The 18,705-nt window shown below is 47.3% G+C and overlaps 1 protein-coding gene across 2 annotated transcripts in view; it reads right to left on the reverse strand.

The window, feature by feature from the left end:
* Nucleotides 1-18,705, reverse strand: part of LOC135399156 (putative protein kinase C delta type homolog) — a 131,380-nt gene that overhangs the window by 18,262 nt on the left and 94,413 nt on the right. The window lies entirely within an intron of this gene.

Raw genomic sequence — 18,705 nt, forward strand, 5'->3', positions numbered from 1 at the left:
GCGAAGGTGAAGTTACATTGTTTTGACGCACAAGATGCATTGTCGCCGCGTGCACCAGATCCTGTGCCTCGGCGTAAAGTATTAAAGGGGGCGCTAAAGTGCGACAAAAAATTAAATGCGGATTGAATAGGACGCCGTTACCTTGACAGCAACACAAAAGGAACAGGATTGGTCCGTTGCGTCGCCCAATCATCAAGGGAGGTCGCTTGAGGAGACCAATGGGAGGCCGCTCCACATTATCGCGCTTCTCGAGAAGGAAAGTAAAGGGAACGAACGCGCTTTCGTTCGCGAATAAATCACGAACGGCGCAACGTTCCTTTTGTGTTTTGTGTCAAGGTAACGGGGTCTTCCATTCCACGTGGAGGAATTTTTGCACTTTACTGCCCCTCCAAACGATACAGCCACGAAACAACAAGTTCGGCAATGCTATTATTTAAACCACAGGTGTGCCATCCAGTGTATTGCGCCATAGACGAAAGCCTGCTGGGCGAACGCAATGCATTCTGGACAGGTTATGGTCACACGTCACGGCAAACGTCAACACACACGTGACCTTAAAAACGGTTGCGCCCGTGATCGACGGCCAAACCGTTTGTAAACAACGCGTTTGCTCTTTCTCTGCGCAGTTTTTTGACGTTTTTCTATCCCGGTAATTATTTATACTAATCCGATAATCTCGCAGCAAAACGCGTAGTTTTGTACACGTGGGCTCGTACTGTTGACCACTTCCAAAGATGTGATGACAAGCACGCGTTAAGACATATACTGAGCCGATTTGATGTACTTGAACTAAGGAGAAATGGGATACCATGTCGGAGGTAGAAGCACCGTGTAGCTTGGCCTGCAAAATACGCTCATCTCTTGACTTTATGAGAACGGGAATATGTCGGCAAGCGCTAAAACGACATGTAAACAAAGTCACGTGACCTCCAAATGACGTTGCCCATGTCGTTGCGCGTCTTTTCGCAAAACCGCCATATTGTCGTGTGAGACCACGAACAAGATGGCGGTTTTGCGAAAAGCATCCGCTTGAGGGTGGTTACAACAATGGCGGGCTTGTCTCACTCCTGTGATTTACACAGATTCACCATTTGGGACTCGAAATGTATGCTGTTCACAACATCCGTGAATTGCAGCCTACCATCCATAACGTCCCCCCACATCGCAAATATTTTGTTTCTTACGCCCCGTAGACCCATATGAATGCACACCGTCGCCACGACGGAGCCCTTTATCATAAGCGGATCTAAGAGCGTAACAATACAAATACGCGCCGGTCCCAATAACGTCCAGACCTTCTGCGCCATCTAGTGAGTCCAACATATGTTTGGGAGAATCCTATGTATAGAGAACGGCTTTGCATCATCTGAGACGTGAGCAGAGGCGATTGATGACGTTCGTCTGGAACGTTTTTTTTTTTTTCTTCTCGTAAATACGGCTATTCTCCAGCCCCCACTATTTCACGTGTTTGTATTCGAAGGATAAACGGGAAAGGCACTTGAATATGGAGGCTGTCTCCTGCGCCTCGGCTTTATACTGAGCCACTAGACGTTGAAATTGTTTGTTTTGAAGTGCCTTTTCTTCGAACGTACGACCAATGGGTCTGTTTGCAAGAAACGCAACACAGGCGTGCAGAGTTCGCTTCTCTTTCTTCGTTCCTGTGTTTGTGTACTTTGCAGTGTTTTTATTTGTTTGTTTCCTCGGCGCTGGAACTTCGTATGATAAACAAGAACCTCTGTGTCTCGTTCTTGGTGCAAACGGACGTGTGTGTAACCTGTTTGTTTCGTCTTCATTTAATGCTGGCACTTGCTTGGAGCAACAACCTGTGGGTGATTTTCACGCCGGATCAGGCAGGGTGGTCCAGTCGAACTCTCAATTTTTTTTCTTTCAAACATATATTAAAGCCTTGTCCCTAGGGGGCACATTGGCGCTGAAAGTAGTTGAAAATAATTGGTGGTTATTTTTTAATGAATTATTTAAGGAAACGTAGGTCGCACTGCTGTTCCATGACGCTTGATGTGTGAAAGCGCCGAGTGATTTAAAAGATTACTTCAGCACGTATGTCCTTGAGGTAGTTCGCCAACTTATTGCATACCTGAACCCCTTTTGCGTCTTTCGAAGCAAATTTGATCGGAATAAGGCTTTGGGAAACTTGGGGCGTTTGGGGGTCGAGATAAAGAAGGGTGAGGGTGTGATCGAGAATCAAAACCACTTTTGACGCCACATCCTCATTTTAGAAAGTGGAAAGGAATAAATTTGCACTCGATTCGGTTCGCGATAGAAAAATGGTCGTATCCTAAACAAAAAAGAATAAGTCGAGTAGAAATGTGGTATAGTATGAATGGTAATACAGCTATCTATTCAACAGGAAAACAAAATAAATTAAAAAATTCCCGTTGATTTTGTGATGCACTGCAGAGTGAAGCACATGCTGCGACCCTCATTCGCATTTACGAGGCGAGGCGCCGGCGTGGGATTCTATACCAACGAAAAAAAAAAAAAAAAGTGTTGTTTTTTGTGTTCCCAAGCTTAGGCTTTTTTAATATGGAGTCAGTCTGCTTTTTTATGTCGATTTTATCACGCCTTAAATAGGGTTATGTCTGTGCTCTTATCGGAAGCATGCTGCGCTTGTGCCACCGTCTCGATGGCGTCTAGAAGGCAAAATCTATATCGTATTTAAAACATATCGTACCACTATTACAGCAATATCAGGACGTTTCTATTTACAAATCGTGCGTGTTGACGTAGGGACGTGTTCACGCGTGGACCGCGATGAATTATTTGCCTTCCTACGGTATTGTCATATCGGTAATCTTGCAGCACCCCCCCGCGGGGTGCAATATGTTGTTGCAGTAATAATAAAAAACACGCGATTGAGCCCTCAATGCGAGAAGTGACAGTGATAGCTGTATCATCTTCATAGACACACTTGTGCACATCTATCGGCTTATTTCCCTCTCTCTGCGCTGCTATTGACTACGGCGCCGGCCAATGGCGGTGCTGCAGGTGGTGTGACGCGTGCGCTGCATGCGTGTGATGTCATTGGTGGCATCCACTGTACCACGTGATGTCGTGACGTCATATTGTTTCTGCTACGCTCGCCATGATCACCGTCGGAATCTTAAAACATCCCTGACACATCAGTGGCTGAAATTACCTACCTATGGCACTCACGTGTCGTGCAGGTAACTTCACCTGTTTACCGTTTCGCACAACGCTGTAGCCACGACTATATCCCTATATCCATAGCCCTATATTCATATCTGTGGCATGTCCTTACAGCCCTGCTTCGCCATCGTCAGCTAGCTATTAACTCGGATATTGCGCGCCAGCTCCACCACCGGAGAGACGGGCGCTGCCGTCGTTTTTGCGGAGAAAGTAGGATCACGTGACTCCCGCCTGCTTCGGCGCATGCTAGCGGGGTGAAGCGGGATGCACAGCTCGCGCATTTGGCTATTTCGATGTTCTCTCTTATTCTGCTCGTTGCCTGGTGCCCACATCGCCTATTTTAACCTTTTCTTGCCACGATAAGCAGTTTTTGTCACTCAACGAGATGGCAAAGACACTCAGTGGTGAAAAGACTGAAGAATAAAGAGACAGAAAGAAAGTGAAGAAACAATTTTCTTGCTAATAGTAGGCATGCCCTGAGACACTTAATAACGATGAAAGCACTTGTCGGCTAATATAAGCCTTCGGTGCGGTTTTGGAAGACTGCTTCAGTTTTCCTTCTTGCGATAGTTGTACTTTGCCTAATTCGAATGGCTGTACAGTGTGTAAGTCAGTGCTCACTCCTGTGCTGCTTTTGCGGAACAAATATTCTGTGACAAGCAAGATTCCTCTAATGCTCAACATGTATTTCTTATTAGGCTACCCCTAAATGCAGGAGGGAGAACCGTGTTTTCAACCATCAACCCTGAAATTTAATACTGTGCTGCGTTTAATATTTTAAAAATATCATATATGCCAAATAAAAATGTGTACATGGGAGTTAAGCGACAAATAATCGACCAGTAATTAACTATAAACAGCAAGCGCTATGATTTTGTGACAATGCCAACAAAATTCACAATTAACTGACACACCGCACCGCTTTTTAAGCTGAGTTTGCCATTTAAGCTAAAACTTTTTATTTTCTGGTGTGCGGAGAGATTCTCAACATGCACCGTGATTTTTAGAAGGCGACAACCGCAAAGCGTGCAGTAAATCGTGGTCACTATAAATTCGAGACGTACGTTGTTGACAAGGATTTGACCAGGAATTACAGTCCGCGTTCATGAAAGATACAGAATTCTGCGATCTTCATGGCGACATATGCTGCGAATGACGGCGCTGGTGATGTGATGTGATATATATATATATAAAAAAAAGGGGATTTAAGTCAAGACGAAGTCAGACTGGCTACCCCAGACCACTTACAGTTAGTTGAAATAAATAAAAAAAAAGGAGAAAACCCAGAACGCGCTGGACTCCGTTAGAATCCGGAGCTCGTGTGTATTCATTCTCAGAAAACTTTTGTATCGCACGAGAAATCAATCAATCCAAGGGCATGTATATGAAGGACCAGATCAGCGAAAGAAAAGCGCAGGGGATACGCTGCCGAAGCAGCGATCGGGCATTGTGATCCTGCTTTCCACGTCAGGGATGCACTTCCGACAGAGGCCGCCACCACATGTCCTCACGCCCAGACTCGTTTGTCGGAGCTTTAAAAAAAAAAAAAACTATGTCTTTTATGAAGCAAGGGATTCGCTCCACATTTCAAGAGTTTCGCAAGACAAACACGGTTGCCTTTTCTCTATACCTGAAAGCATCTCTACCTTTTTTGTTGATCTGCTCCTTTAAAGTTTGCAACGCTCCTAGTTCATTTAGGTGTGTCACCAAAGCAAGGTGTGTGGATAGAGATCGCGGAGGGTGCAGAAACATTAGGTCCAATGAACAACACAGTGGAACAACACGCGCGAGAGCGCCGCACGGCGGGCAACAAGTCAAACACGGGGTCTCTGTTTGTCGATTTCGCTTCGTTGGTTTCATTCGGCTTTGTCGCTGACGTAGCGTACACATTTCTGTGCTTGTTTGCCCCTATAAAACGGAGCACATATTACCTCACGATTTCAATTACGGGAAAACGTTGACGGGCGGTGAATGCGGTTGACCTACTTTTCACTATAGCCTGACGACTTACTGTATACTGTATCGAGGATGTTAAGGAATGGGCCTGAGGACTGGAGCCGGGGCTGATATTTCGAACACAGACTGTACTTCTTCTTCCTTCGCCCAGAAGAAGAGCAGCGGAAAGGGAAGGAAATGAGGAACGGAACGAAACCATGGTAGTGGAATTAATGAGCTTGGAATGGTTTCCTGGAAGAAATTCCAATGCGTGTTTTCGGCAATCAAAACATTACACACATGGAAAGCAACGGCTTAGAACTGCCACTGGTTCTGTTGAATGATGCAGCCACCGGTGTGACAAGAAACAAGCACAATGGGAACATTTTACGGGAATGCCAATACTGTCGATACACGTTTATATCATGCACAGCCCTTTATATACATCGAATGTACGTCTATAAGAGATGACATCTTTTATTTATTTACTTATTTGCCGTGTATGAAAATAGATGACGTCACATGCTGTCGCAGACGCTGAACCGAGGTCTAGTGGAACGCTGCACCGAGGGCACTACGTCAGTGTTAATCCTCTTTACACATATCAGATATGGGGCACCGTTTCCAATTCATATTCCCTTTTCGTACGCAGCAAAGCTCAACAAACATTTTTTTAAACATCAACGCCCGAGTCTAACGTCGCGGGGAATGGGGAAAGCATGAATCTACAACTGGGAATGGGTGGTTGACTTGTTCAGAGATTGATGGCAGCAACTCGCCCGTTACCGCCTCTTGCAAGGTTCTTTAATATTCCGTTTTTACGATTTTCATAATTTTCAATAATTTTCGTGTTATTTAAAAACGACACCTCTAGCCATCGGTATGAAACCTTGAGAAGGCCTGCTTTGCTGACTATTCCGGCAGGCACCGTGTAAACACAACCTCCTACGCAATGGGATTTTGCGTGGACGAACCCCGTGTTCTTAAATTCCACGGTGTGTTTTGCCGATTGCGAGACTCAAGACTGATAGTGGGTGTTACTTGGGAACCGTTGAAAACGTGGCTTCCGAAGTACCATATATCTACCGCACCCAACCAACGGACAAAATTCTCAGTCATGCACGCTTCCACTGGTTCCGGTAGGTATGGTACAGACGACCCTCTGTTCACAAACATGTGACGTCACAGAGAAGATCGGTTCCAGGATATACATCGTTTTCCAGCCAGCCTCGCACCCAGCGCATTCGCACCCAGCACATTCCAACAAGGTAGAGTAGTAGAAGTAGCTGCGTTTTGGAGCTTGGTGACGCCCGAGTTTGAGGTCTGCTGCTCCATTTCTTTTAGTTGAGGAGTATGTTCCTCTTCTTCGCTTGTATGTCGGCTGGGGGAGGAGGGGGGTAGCCGGATTAGGTAGCTTGTTGATGATTACACTTACTGCTGATAGTCAACATGCGGAGTTTCTTCTTCAGTGGACCTGGCCTAATACTTCTGTACGATTTCCGTTTCTTTGAGGAAGTCACACAGCACACTGAGTGCAATTTTTCGGTCTGAGCTAATATTCCAATTGCCCATTATCTTGGCAAAGGTGAGAGGCGTGTGACTAAGCTTTCTTAGTTCCTTCTCTAATTGTTCACGTTCTTTGGAGAACTTCTTGCACTGAGTGATGACATGGTGGGTGGTATCGGGATGCATACACGTTGAGCAGTCAGGAGAGTCTGCTTTGCCCTGCTCGAAGAGGACTGAGTTGGTTGGCAGGACTCCGAGACGTATGCGGTGAATCAATGTGGTGTATTCCCGTTTTATGTTGTCAGGTATGGAATACTTGAGCTCTGGATCAATATGTTTGATGTAATCTTCTGATCGCAGTGTTTTCAGCCAGAGTTTATTCGCGTATACTTTAGTTTTGCTGTTGAGCAGGTTTACTGTTTCTCCTTTAGTGAACGGGATAGGTGATCGTTTCTGATGAGACAGGGCCTCTTTTGCCAACTTGTCAGCTAGTTCATTTCCGTCGATACCGCAGTGAGCTGGTACCCATTGTAGTTCGACATGGTGTCCTCTATCGATTACATCTGAGTGAAGTGATCAGAGTGAATCTTGTAGTGGAGCAAACTTGTCATGTCCGGTAGACATAGTCCCTGTAGAGCAGCTTTGGAGTCACTACCAGGCAGTCATCCAGGAGCCTATTTCGCATGTCTTGATATAGGTGAGAGCTTTCAATATTCCATGCAGTTCTGCGGCTGTGGATGATGTCGTATGTGACAGCTTGTAGCTTTTTGAAATGTCTTCTCCATAAACTGCGCTGGTTGAGCCGAGTGCCGTAGTAGAACCATCCGTAAAAATCTTCTTTGCCGACGGGTGGGCTTCTTCCAGATAGCTCAGTGCAAGTTGCTTTAGCGCCACAGATGGGAGGTCAGCTTTCCTTTCAATACCTGGGATTTCAGTCCTGATGGCCATGGTCGGCAGAAGCCACGGTGCCTTTTCACGAGTAAAGGTGCGTTTTCTGCATTTTGGAAGAAACTTTTGTATGACTCCAAGATGCCGATGCAACGCAGATTTTTTGCGATCTTGTATTTTTTTAACCAACTGGTGCTGAGTGTGCCTGGTGATGATTCTGATCAGATGGCGTCGGGTTTCACTTTTCCGATGTGCTTCGAGTGGAGGTTCTTTTGCCTCGACAAGTATCAACTGTGACCGCACTGTTTTCGGAACTCCGAGGACTATTCTTGCACTGCGAGCGAAGGTAGCTTCTAGAGTGTGTTCCTGCTTCTAGAGTGTGTTCCTGCTTCGCGGAGAGGTTCTGTATGAGGGGGGGGGGGGGGGGGGGGGCTGTAGTGTATACTTTGCCTGATCAGAGAATTATGCAAAGCTGCCAATGTTTGCGTGTTTCCCCAACGGTAGCCTCCGAGATACTTCATTAAGTTCATGTAAGCGTTGCATTTGTTGTTCAGGCGCTTAACCTCGTTTGTCCAGGACAGCATTCTGTTAATGTGAACACCGAGGAATCTGTGTGTAGTGACTCGCTTGATGGGTTCTCCTTGCAAGGTAAGCTTGATGTTGCCGAGACGCTTGCGGGTGAAAAGGGAGATACATATACAGTTTTTTCAGTAGACACGTCTATGCCTCGTTCTTCAAAGAAATGTGAGACCGCTTCTATGGCGTACTGCAACCGGCGTCTAAGGGGCTCCGACTGCCTACCACATGCACTGGGACTTCTTCGGATCGAGCGGGACAGTGCTCGCAGTTGGTGGCGGGGGAGGAGGATTTTTGGGGCACGGTTTTTGGACTTTCGATGTGACCGTGGCCCTGTCCTTCTTCCAGGCGTTAACTTGGGGCTGCTGTTTTGGCTGTTGAGGTTTAGGTTTCCGATTGCGTGGTGGCAATGGGGGCCTTCCCAACTCATTGGCCTCGGGAAGACGTGGAAAGTCACTTGAGTAACACGCTTGTTGGTTTGGCTGTTGAGTACTCTCTGGCTGGCGAACCATCGTGCGATTCAATGATCCACTATTTGCTGCCCCTGAGACTCCATCATACGCTAGCTGTTTGAGGGCTTCGACGGCTGCGCGTCGACACGGACATCCTCCGTATGTTGCTGCATGTGGACTGTTACAATTCGCGCAGCGGCGTTCCCGCCCACATGTGCAGTCCTTGTGACAGTGCGGTCCAGCGCAGGATTTACATTTCTGCGTTCCTCTGCAGTTTTTGGCTATATGTCCAAAGCGGAGACATTTATAGCATTGTGTTGGGGATAGAAATTCCCGAACCTTGAAAGTGTTGAATCCTAGGGTAACCTCTTCAGGCATGGACATGTCTCATCTGAATATGATAATCACACTGTCGTGTTGCCTGGCTCTTGTGACACCTGTTTCGTCGGTGGCAAAGCCTCGCTGCCGTCGGACTTCGATAGCCCCGACTGGCTTTAGAAAGTCCAGTAATTGCTCATCCGTATAGGGAATGCGGAGACCAGTGAACTTTCCAACATTTCTTGCATAAGACTCTGGTATTCGGGTAGTTACAGGCCACATTCGCAATGCTTGTAAGTGCCAGGAGCGCTTTCGCAGTTGTGGGCGACGCCACCGTAATAATGAGGCTACCATATCGGGAGATGGGATTGCTTTTAATTCGCTCTTGGATCGCCTTCATAACATCGCTGGCTATTGTGTTTGGGTTCACTTGTAGGAACGAGACATCTGCTTTTACTGGTCGCAGTGTGACAGGAATACCAGACTTTCTGTTCTTCTTTGCGACAACAGTTACAAATCCTTCATCGTCTTCAGTTTGGTTGTTGCCTTCAAGGTTTTCTTCACGTGATAATAACGGACTTTGACAACGTGAATTCGTTCCAGATGGAGGCTGGCTCTCATCAGTTCTGAAGCGCTTGCACGCAGCAGATGACCATTCCGCTACTAGCAGCTCGCAGCGATGATTCCATGAGGGACGGTACGGCTAATCCCTCCGAGGTGTCCTGCATGCTTCGGCTGAAAGCCCACAGCACAGGTCGTTGCAAACGACCTAACTGAAAACTGCTGTTCAAACTGAAGCTAGGCCTAACGTAGGAGCTCGAACAAATGTCGTCTTCACTCGTCAGTATCTTCTTCTTTTGTCGAACAAGGAGGAAAACGATACCACGGAGGAAGCATGGGCACCGTGCGCTAGAGTTTTCTGTCGACGGCAGCGACCCCTCGAGCGGAAACGCGGCGTAATTGCCTGGTACCGGCCAGCGGCGTCTAGCAGCGCTGTGCTAGTTTCGCCGTTCGAAAAGAGCGATTAATTTGAAGCTGCCTAAGTCAAAGGAGAAGATAAAATGGAAACTAATTCTATGTGGTAATAAGTTAGTGTGAAAGAGAGGCAACTTGCCGTAAAGTTTTCGTCCTTCTCGCTGTATCGTCCCCCCGGTCACGTACTTGAGAGAGCGCTTTCACGGCAATCCATCCAACTTCCTGCTCAATCCGTTGTGTTTTTAACTCATTTCGTGCATTTAGTATATTTGTCAGTGACCAGTTGAGGATCACGATGCGGACTTATGGCACAGCAGCTTGCATGAAACAATTGCGAAATACACCAATGAATGACCAATGAATATAGTTGAGTTTGGCTTAAAATAAGGTCTGCTATGTATTGCTATGTAAGAGTATTGATATCTTTTACTCGGACTCTAATTTTGCGGCGTGTCTGCAGAGACTGGCTTTTGAAAGCCTGGTCTTCCTTCAATATACAGCGTGCATGCGAACACATGGGAATATTTATGGGAATTATAATAATATGGGAAGTATTTGTCCTCCCCGAGCTGCGTTTCGCACCATTTCACCATTTGATGTAGGTGCATTCTGTCACTGTAATATTATTATCGTTGCCAAATCTTGCGATCTTGGTTTACAAATGGTTCTTCGCTCCTTCCTATTCGTCACCAATAAAAAAAAAGTATTCATGCGTTTGTCGAACAGCAAATATCTGTTTCTTCTTAAATCTTGCTGATTTTTGTTTTATTTTTTAGTGGTGTAGTGTGTTTTATTTTTTACAGTTCATGTCGTGTTTTTCTTTTACATGATATTGCTGGCTGCTTCTATGTTGCAGTTTGCGACAATGTGTGTGCTGATATGTACGCCTATACGAATACTATACCGTGGGAGTTCTTAAGCACTTATACAACGTTATTATTATCATTACATATTCATTTTCAAACAAAGAAAAAAACACGCCTTATTTATATTCTGAAACAAGCTTGATTGACTGATTGATTTTTATTATTATGACCGCGTGTCAAATGCAGGCACAAATGGCGCCTTGAGCAACATCTGTGTGAGATATGTGTAGAATGATGCAAGATTGGGAACAAGTTGACTAAGAAACTTATCACAGTGCATCATCACGTTAACGGATTATGCATGATAAAGAAACGAAAAAAGTGTTTTCAGCTGTCTTCATAATGTATATTCCAATTTGTTGTTGCATGTACTATTCATGTGAATTCTTCAGTGCGAGATTTCCATCCTCATAGTGCAGGTACTGGACATAGCTGGCCCCCGATTTGTAGTCAACTGGTAGTCCCTTCCGGATAAATATGCACTTAACTTCACGTAAATACTACACGCTTGTCTGTGCTACACACTGTGTCACATATTGTGCATAATGTTCCACGTGCAAAAAGCTTCCCCCTCGCATATACTTTACGTGTTTCGTATTGCAGCGCAGATGCCTTTTCTATACAAACCACTTCCACACAAGCAGTCCCACGGGTTAATGAGGCCAAAACCCCAAAGCCGACATATAAAATTCGGGAAACTAGCCGTACGCACCAAAGCTACATACGCGAAGTCGCCGATACGCCGTCAGTAGTCAGTACCAGACCGTTACGCACGAAATCGCCACGGGTGTCGCTGTCGATCAAGCGAGCGCAGCGCCCTCCAACTAGTGCACGGTGCCCATACGGCCCATATGCTTTCCTTCTCTCTGGCTTGTGCGGTAAACAGTTTTCAACGTGCTCCCCCAGCTAGACGGCGCTGCGGTTCAAATATGGCACGTTTTGCCGCCGCGCAAACCATGCTGGTGGGCACTATCAGCTTTATCAGCCTATCAGCCGACGCATTTTTCCCGCTTCTTGCCCACCACAGCAAAATATAACCTCGAACCGGTCTTCTCGTTACATCACATGTTTGTAAACAGCAAGAAGCGGGAAAAATGCGTCGGCTGATAGTCTGATAGAGCTGATAGTGCCCACCAGCATATATGCTTTGCGCTGCGGCGAAACGTAACGTAAACGTAGGTGCTCAGGTCGTTTATACATGCCGTTTTCACCGCTTCCGGTTTGGTGCCAAAACGCCATCCGGTTTCACAGCAAACACGCTCTGCGCCAACCACTGTGCCGATTGATACAGTTATCGCTTCTGATTTTAGGGGAGAGAGGGTCGTACACGCCTTTTTGTGGCGAATCAAACTGCCATTAAAGGGTGTACGCTTCCCGTTTTCCCGAAAAGCGAAAGATATAATCCTGCATGGCGGCTGGTTCCCAGCGTCCTTAGTCTTCGGAAAGACAGGAAGCTTTCGTGGCACCGGAAGTTGTGGCGGGGGCTTGTTTATATATACCCGAGAATGTCACGTTGACATTATCAACGGTCTACACTCTCTAATGACGCGCAGATCGTTATACAGACTACTACACGGCGGCACATCGCGTATCACCGTGTTCAGAGATGAGACCGCAAATGTAGTGCAATGAGCGAGAGAGACGAAGTATATTTCTGTTTCACATATTCAGGACGATAAGGATTGTATCCGGACTGGGCAAGTTTGTTACCTCATCCTGCCGCTGCCACTTCTGATTGCTGCCCATATATGCTGCCTTTCGGAAATGGTGACGCTTCCGCAGACGAATGCTACTAAGATAAAAAAAAAAAAAAAGCCGACGTGACGCAGTCATTAAGAGTCCGCCAATCACAACCGTGCTTTCGGCAGCCGTAGCCATGGAGAGCCCGTATTTGAAATGGACTGTCGCGATTGGTTGAAGCAGATGACATCGCGACACTGTAGGTCCACGTGGCGAAGGAGTGATAAGATGCATTATGCATCTAGCTGACGTTGGCCCTCTTCAGAGCCGTATATTAAAAGGGAGTCTGGCCATTGGGAGGAGTCCCAAAAAGAGGCTCGACCTGTCAATCACAGTCCCGCACCTCTGATTGACTTGCTTTTTACTACGGGGGTTGGCATGACACCTTACTGCCACCCAAAATGGCGACGAATACAGACACGGTGAAGCGGGAATTTCGTGTAAAAAAAAATGTTAACATAATATACTCTTGATTTTACGCTGCATATTTTCATCCTCATATAAGTTTATCGAAAATCAGTTTCAACTGGTGCTCCGCTCTCGATATCTGACCGAAAATAATACGTTTTGATGTCAGTGTTAGGCCTAGTGAACACGGCGATCACATCGAAATCATAACAAAAACGGCACTGTGCTGTATAATCTCGAATTTAATTAATGAATCTTATGGATATAAACATTCTTGCCTTTTGTATTCCAACTATTCGTGTGGACAAGTTAAAAAATCGTACTGACGACAGATTGTGTACCAGCAGGTGGTTCTGCCGGCAGCGGTGCAACCACGGAAGCAGACGACAATTCCCGACGTGCCTTGCGCAGCGTAGGTGGCGTTCATCACATTTGCACCAAAAATCCACTAGTTTTGCAGGCAATGGCTAACCTTTCCCTTCTTTTTTTCTTCCTATCATCATTAAACATACCCCCCCCCCCCCCATTCAATCCACTTGCCGCCCAAAATGGCGCTGCCTATGTTGGATAAGGGGACAAACAGTGAGGATGTGTTGATTGATAGTGCCCCATATTTCAAGACGTCATAGGTCAGAAAGCTGAAAAAGTGGGTGGAGCTTCCGGTATAGGCATGACCATCAATGGCCAGACTCCCTTTTAATATACTGCACTGGCCCTCTTTGACCCACAATGCCGACTAGTGGTGACTGGAGATTCGTTCAGAAACTTCACTCGGTCGAATGAATTCGAAACGATGGGACTTTGCTCATCGGAAACTATCCGCAACACACGCATGTCTAAACGTGTGGGTATTCAGTATTTCCTAATATCGTGAACTATATTACGCAGTAAAATTGGCTTCTTCCCAAGATATATACGGCTCTCTCGACGTGGTAGAGGCACCACGGGGGAGATCAGCCCAGCGTCTACTATACGCCAAATCTATTTTCGCTTGGTCGACGAGAAAGGCGCGTGAATTGACTGCGCCCTACATTGACGATGATCTCCGCCTTGTAATTGGACTGCGACTCGGAATGCCCAAATGATATCAGATTTGCATCGGAAGCGAACATGAATCAATGCGAGAGATTCGAGTTCTGGACACGACACGGAAAGAATCGTAAATATCTGGAGCAGCAATTTTGTGAGAGGACAATGTGGCCGCCGCACACGTGCCTAATTAAACCGTGGTACAGATCTCCCCTGTCACTTGAAGTTGGTTGCGTCACAGCCCTCTATTGCATCTGGCTGGACAGTAAGAACGGCCATGCTTACAACACTATATGCGAGCAGCTTTTGCAATACAGGGAAAAGTTGCACCTTATTCGGGTCTTACAATACGTTACAGCATTACGATAGAGCATGCGATCATGTAGGGGAACAACGTACCAGATATAGACACCGTAATACAGAGAGGCCACATTCCGGTCAATGACTTCACAAAGGGAAGGCTACTATTGCTGTGCTTTGTCACACCTAGCGAAACTTTCTGGAAGTGAAGACTCGCTACAGGAGGAATCATTAGTATAATATCTTAGCACATTGCGGCCCAAGCCAAAGGTCCAAGACTCGCGACCGCTTTACACGTAATCCCGTCGGGACCAGGGGAAGAGCGCTGCCTGCAAGCGCTGTCGCTGCTTCCAGTTCTTGCGGAGTGAAGTCGTTCTTTTCAAGAGCAGTAGCTAGATATCATGGACCACAGTCACTGACAGCCACACGCCATTGGATGCGCTTGAGGAAGCGGCAGACGGTCTGAGGACCGATTTTCATTGCCGAGGCAGCGCTGTCTGCTAGCACAGAGCCGAAAATATCCAGTGAGGTTATACACTGTGAATCTTTATGTGCACCCCTGTTTCAAAGTTGTGCCGATCTGTAACCTGAGCTTTGCGCATTACCAGGCGGCCCCGAAGAACTGAAATATGGTATAATTTCACTGATCGATGGTCGCTTCTCATATGGGTCTCAGTCAACCATCCAGGACACCGGTTCGCTCCAGGCCGTTCTCAGAATATACGGAGATAAGTGGTGCGCGGCACTTTGAAGAACGTCGCAGATCTGTGGTTTAGCCCCATGCTATCCATGTTATCTATGAACAGTTCCGGTTGTCGCACGCGTGCGTCTTAGTGGTCGCTTCTCTATATAACGAACTGTAGACATTGAAGTCGCCACAAACAATGTACGGCTCAGAGAGTATCGAGAAGAGGTCCCGCATTTGCTGCTGTTCAGCAGCCAACGGGGCGCTTCCCGCAGCAACGTTCACTTTCCCCAGAAGCGAACGTATTTCTAGTACGACATCTCCAATAATAGCGGTTGCCTTTCAATACACACACACACACACACACACACACACACACACACACACACACACACACACACACACACACACACACACACACACACACACACACCACACACACACACACACACACACACGGGGCGCTGCCCCGGTGCCACTTGTACCTTGTACGTGATGAGAGATGATGATGGATATGATAAGGTGTCCGGCAATCAAAGCAGGGTGGAGAGGCCTGTTGATGACAAGAAGTCCCAAGGGTGACGCAGCCCTTGGCGTGTATGAGCTGGACTGGACCATGGGCCCAGCACCTTGCCTATGGTAAATGGGCGATGATCGATCGCATGCAGTTCGTGCTGCAAGATCGCACGCTCCCGCTGGTAGTCCGGGCAGTCCATAAGTAGGTGGTGCAGGTCTGCACGCACACTGCATGCTGCACAAAGGTCCGAGGGCGCACGGCCAAGACGCTGCCTCATAACTGGTATAAATGCAACATTCAGCCGCATGCGGTGAAGCAGGGATGCGTAGTGTCGCGGAAGGCGATGAGGAAGCGACAGTGAAAGAAAAGGATCCACTGCGTGGAGCAGAGGGTAGGGTGTAATGTCATGCAGCCACTGTGATCTTGTCTTATTGTCTGCAGAGAGAGCACGGACGAGGGCCTGACGATCACCTTTCGATATATAAATTCACTATTTTCTTGCCCAACATGTGGGACACTATATACATCATGGACTGTACGGTGCCCCTTCACCAAGCCTTCAAGATAACGTTCACTATATGGGCCTTGTATCGGCATGAAGAGGGAAGTCTAATCACATGGAGTGGCAGCTTAAAAAAAAAAATAAGAAGAAGAAAAAATGATACATATAATCCTCTGCTTGGCACGAGAGACAAGAAAAATAGACACATGAACAACAACAACAACAACTAAATCATGACTATGGATAGACACATGAGAAACGAATATGTGGACCCAAAAGGTATACCGGGAAAGAGCATTGTCCGAGGGCTTGAAGGCAAAAAACTTGAAACGCGGCACATAGGGGACACCGATTTCCTTACATTATCGCTGTCCCCATAATTGCTCAAGAAACACGATGCAACGCGGTAATACGTGATGTCATGTGATGTAACACGTGATGGGAAACATAAGACCCTTGACGGGTCATAGCGCTGGCTGTCTCCGCCCTATATCACCGGGGACACAGCCATCCACGCCAAGGAAGACGACCACTTGCGCGATCTGACCTCCGCAATATTGCATCAGGTCGAGAGCGAATTTATTCTTCCGTTGCCGTTTATGGCATTTGCTGTCTCATTTACGACCTCTTCCACTTATTGCGAATCAGATCAACCTTGACCCAGGAAGTTGATTGGCCCTCCTGCGTTGACCCATTAACGCCTCATAAAGAGCAGTAAACGCCGTACGATTGTGCTGCCATTGCTGTATACGGGGCTTTACGCTGGCGCTGAAAGCACCGTGGAAACACGTGAACGGGGCCGATGAAAGATTGGCCGCGTGTTTTACATCCGTTCTACGCTCTTGAAACAGAACGGTGGTGGTGAGGATAACAGCTTACTGATGTTGACCTTGCAGCTTGAAACAGAACTTCACCGTGCGCCTACAAGGCAGGAATAAAGGGCGAAACGCATTGGACTCTTTCTCAGCGTCAAGACGTCGCGCGTACGCCATGGCCTTGCACACGCGGCGAAGAAACGCCAGCGAGGCGACCACACGAAACGCATGAGACGCGTACGGAGCGAGTGATACGCGCCACTGTTGCTATATTGGTCGACCACAAATATCTGTTAGAACGTGCAGATGCTCTTCTTTCCTGTTGTTCCTGCGTTCCTTCATTCAAGATACCATTAAAATGTTCACGTAATTTAGTGTGATGGAAAATGTCCCAAAAATTTGTGCGAGCTGTTCATACCCCACCTTGTCTGCCGCACGACGGCCATGGTTCTGTCTACTTCTCGGAAAACGCGCCCAGACGCGCGCGAATATCTGTAGTCGACAGATTCTGGTCCGGCGTACGCCCTCCGCGCGCGTTGAAAAACTGGTTTTTACGAGGTCACACGCATGCCCAGCGCGCGCGCGTCCTGAAAACGTCGGAAAAACGCTCCATGCGTTTAGCCCTTAAGTCGGGGTATTGCCCTTCATCACCAAGCGTACGCTCCTACAGCAAACCAGCATCCCGAATGACATCGTTGACTCCCGCGTGATACGTTGAAAACGGGAACCGCATGCCCCTTTTGCGGCTCCTGCGCAATACTCTCGAGTGTAATATGTGTGTGGTCTGGTATGAATGTAACGCGATATGTGCTGTGGCGCATAGGCATAGTTAAAGGTTGGGTGTGGAAGGAGCCTTCGTTGTAAGGAATAATAGGAATATAGAGGTGCCAGTCCAAACTATATGCAGTCCCGAGGCAACCAGAAACATTCCGTACATCCAAGTCTAAGACGGACGCTGCTAACACGAGCAGAGCAGCCGTTTCTTTCATGAATAACCCCTCATTCTCCGTTCACCGTTTGTTAGTTTATCCTTTATTTCCTAATTATTTTCTTTTTATTTATTTTATTCTTCTTTCATTTATTTTCTTTCTTTACGGAATAGCAAGCCGACGTCCCGTTTGGCTGATCTTTCCCCCGTTTTTTCCCCTTTCGTCTAATAAATATATCCCCCCCCCCCTCGTTCTCTCATGTTCTACACTCCTCAAACAGAAACAGCATGGAACACACGCTCTCAGGCAATATCGTTCATCCCGAAATATCGTTCTCTGCTTTGTCTTGTTGAAAACTGCTTTCAATGACACTTACGCGATTAGTTGTCACAAAAAGGCGTACGCCTCATGTTTTCCACAAAATTAGGAGTGACAATAACGGTATCGTTCTGTGCAATGCTTATCCGTGTTACGTGATGAAGTTCTTTGTTAAGAACGCAGTGCGTCAACCTCTGAACGGTTCATTGAATCAGAAGCCTCACGGGTCGAGAGACGCCGATATTTCTTCAGTTCCGTTCAGTTCTTCCACAGTCTCAGACCATACGCCCGATATCCGGAGAAGGAGGGGGGCCTCGCGGCGTCACCTCAGTTCGCAGTCGAACCCTGTGCCAAACGAGAGCCCAGCCATTTTCGCCGAAATCCTTTTTAACGATCTTGCCGACAGACCCTGCCGCGCGTAATGCGATACCCAACATGTTCGCTACCCGCTTCAAACAGACGACAGGATGTTGTTAAAGGAAGTTCGCGCGACGTCAAGCTCCAGGGACCAATGGAGGAACGGCCCTGACCTCGTCGAGCCAATGGGAGCGCAACGCGGCGCACGCGGTGAGGGGTGAAGCACCTTGAGGCTGTACGTGGCGCGCGTTCCGTCGAAAGGCTTTTATTCTAAGCGTCGCTGGCGTTGGCGTTCTTGGCGCCAAGCAGCGCATGCGCGTCGTACGACTGCCCACCTGTCGTTGAAAACGTCGCGCGAGGCGGAAATAATTGGTGGCAAGACAGCGGAGGTTTGTATGTTCATTGAACAGACCCCGGGGGA

The sequence above is a fragment of the Ornithodoros turicata genome, chromosome 6 (assembly GCF_037126465.1).
Source record: "Ornithodoros turicata isolate Travis chromosome 6, ASM3712646v1, whole genome shotgun sequence".
NCBI lineage: Eukaryota > Metazoa > Arthropoda > Arachnida > Ixodida > Argasidae > Ornithodoros > Ornithodoros turicata.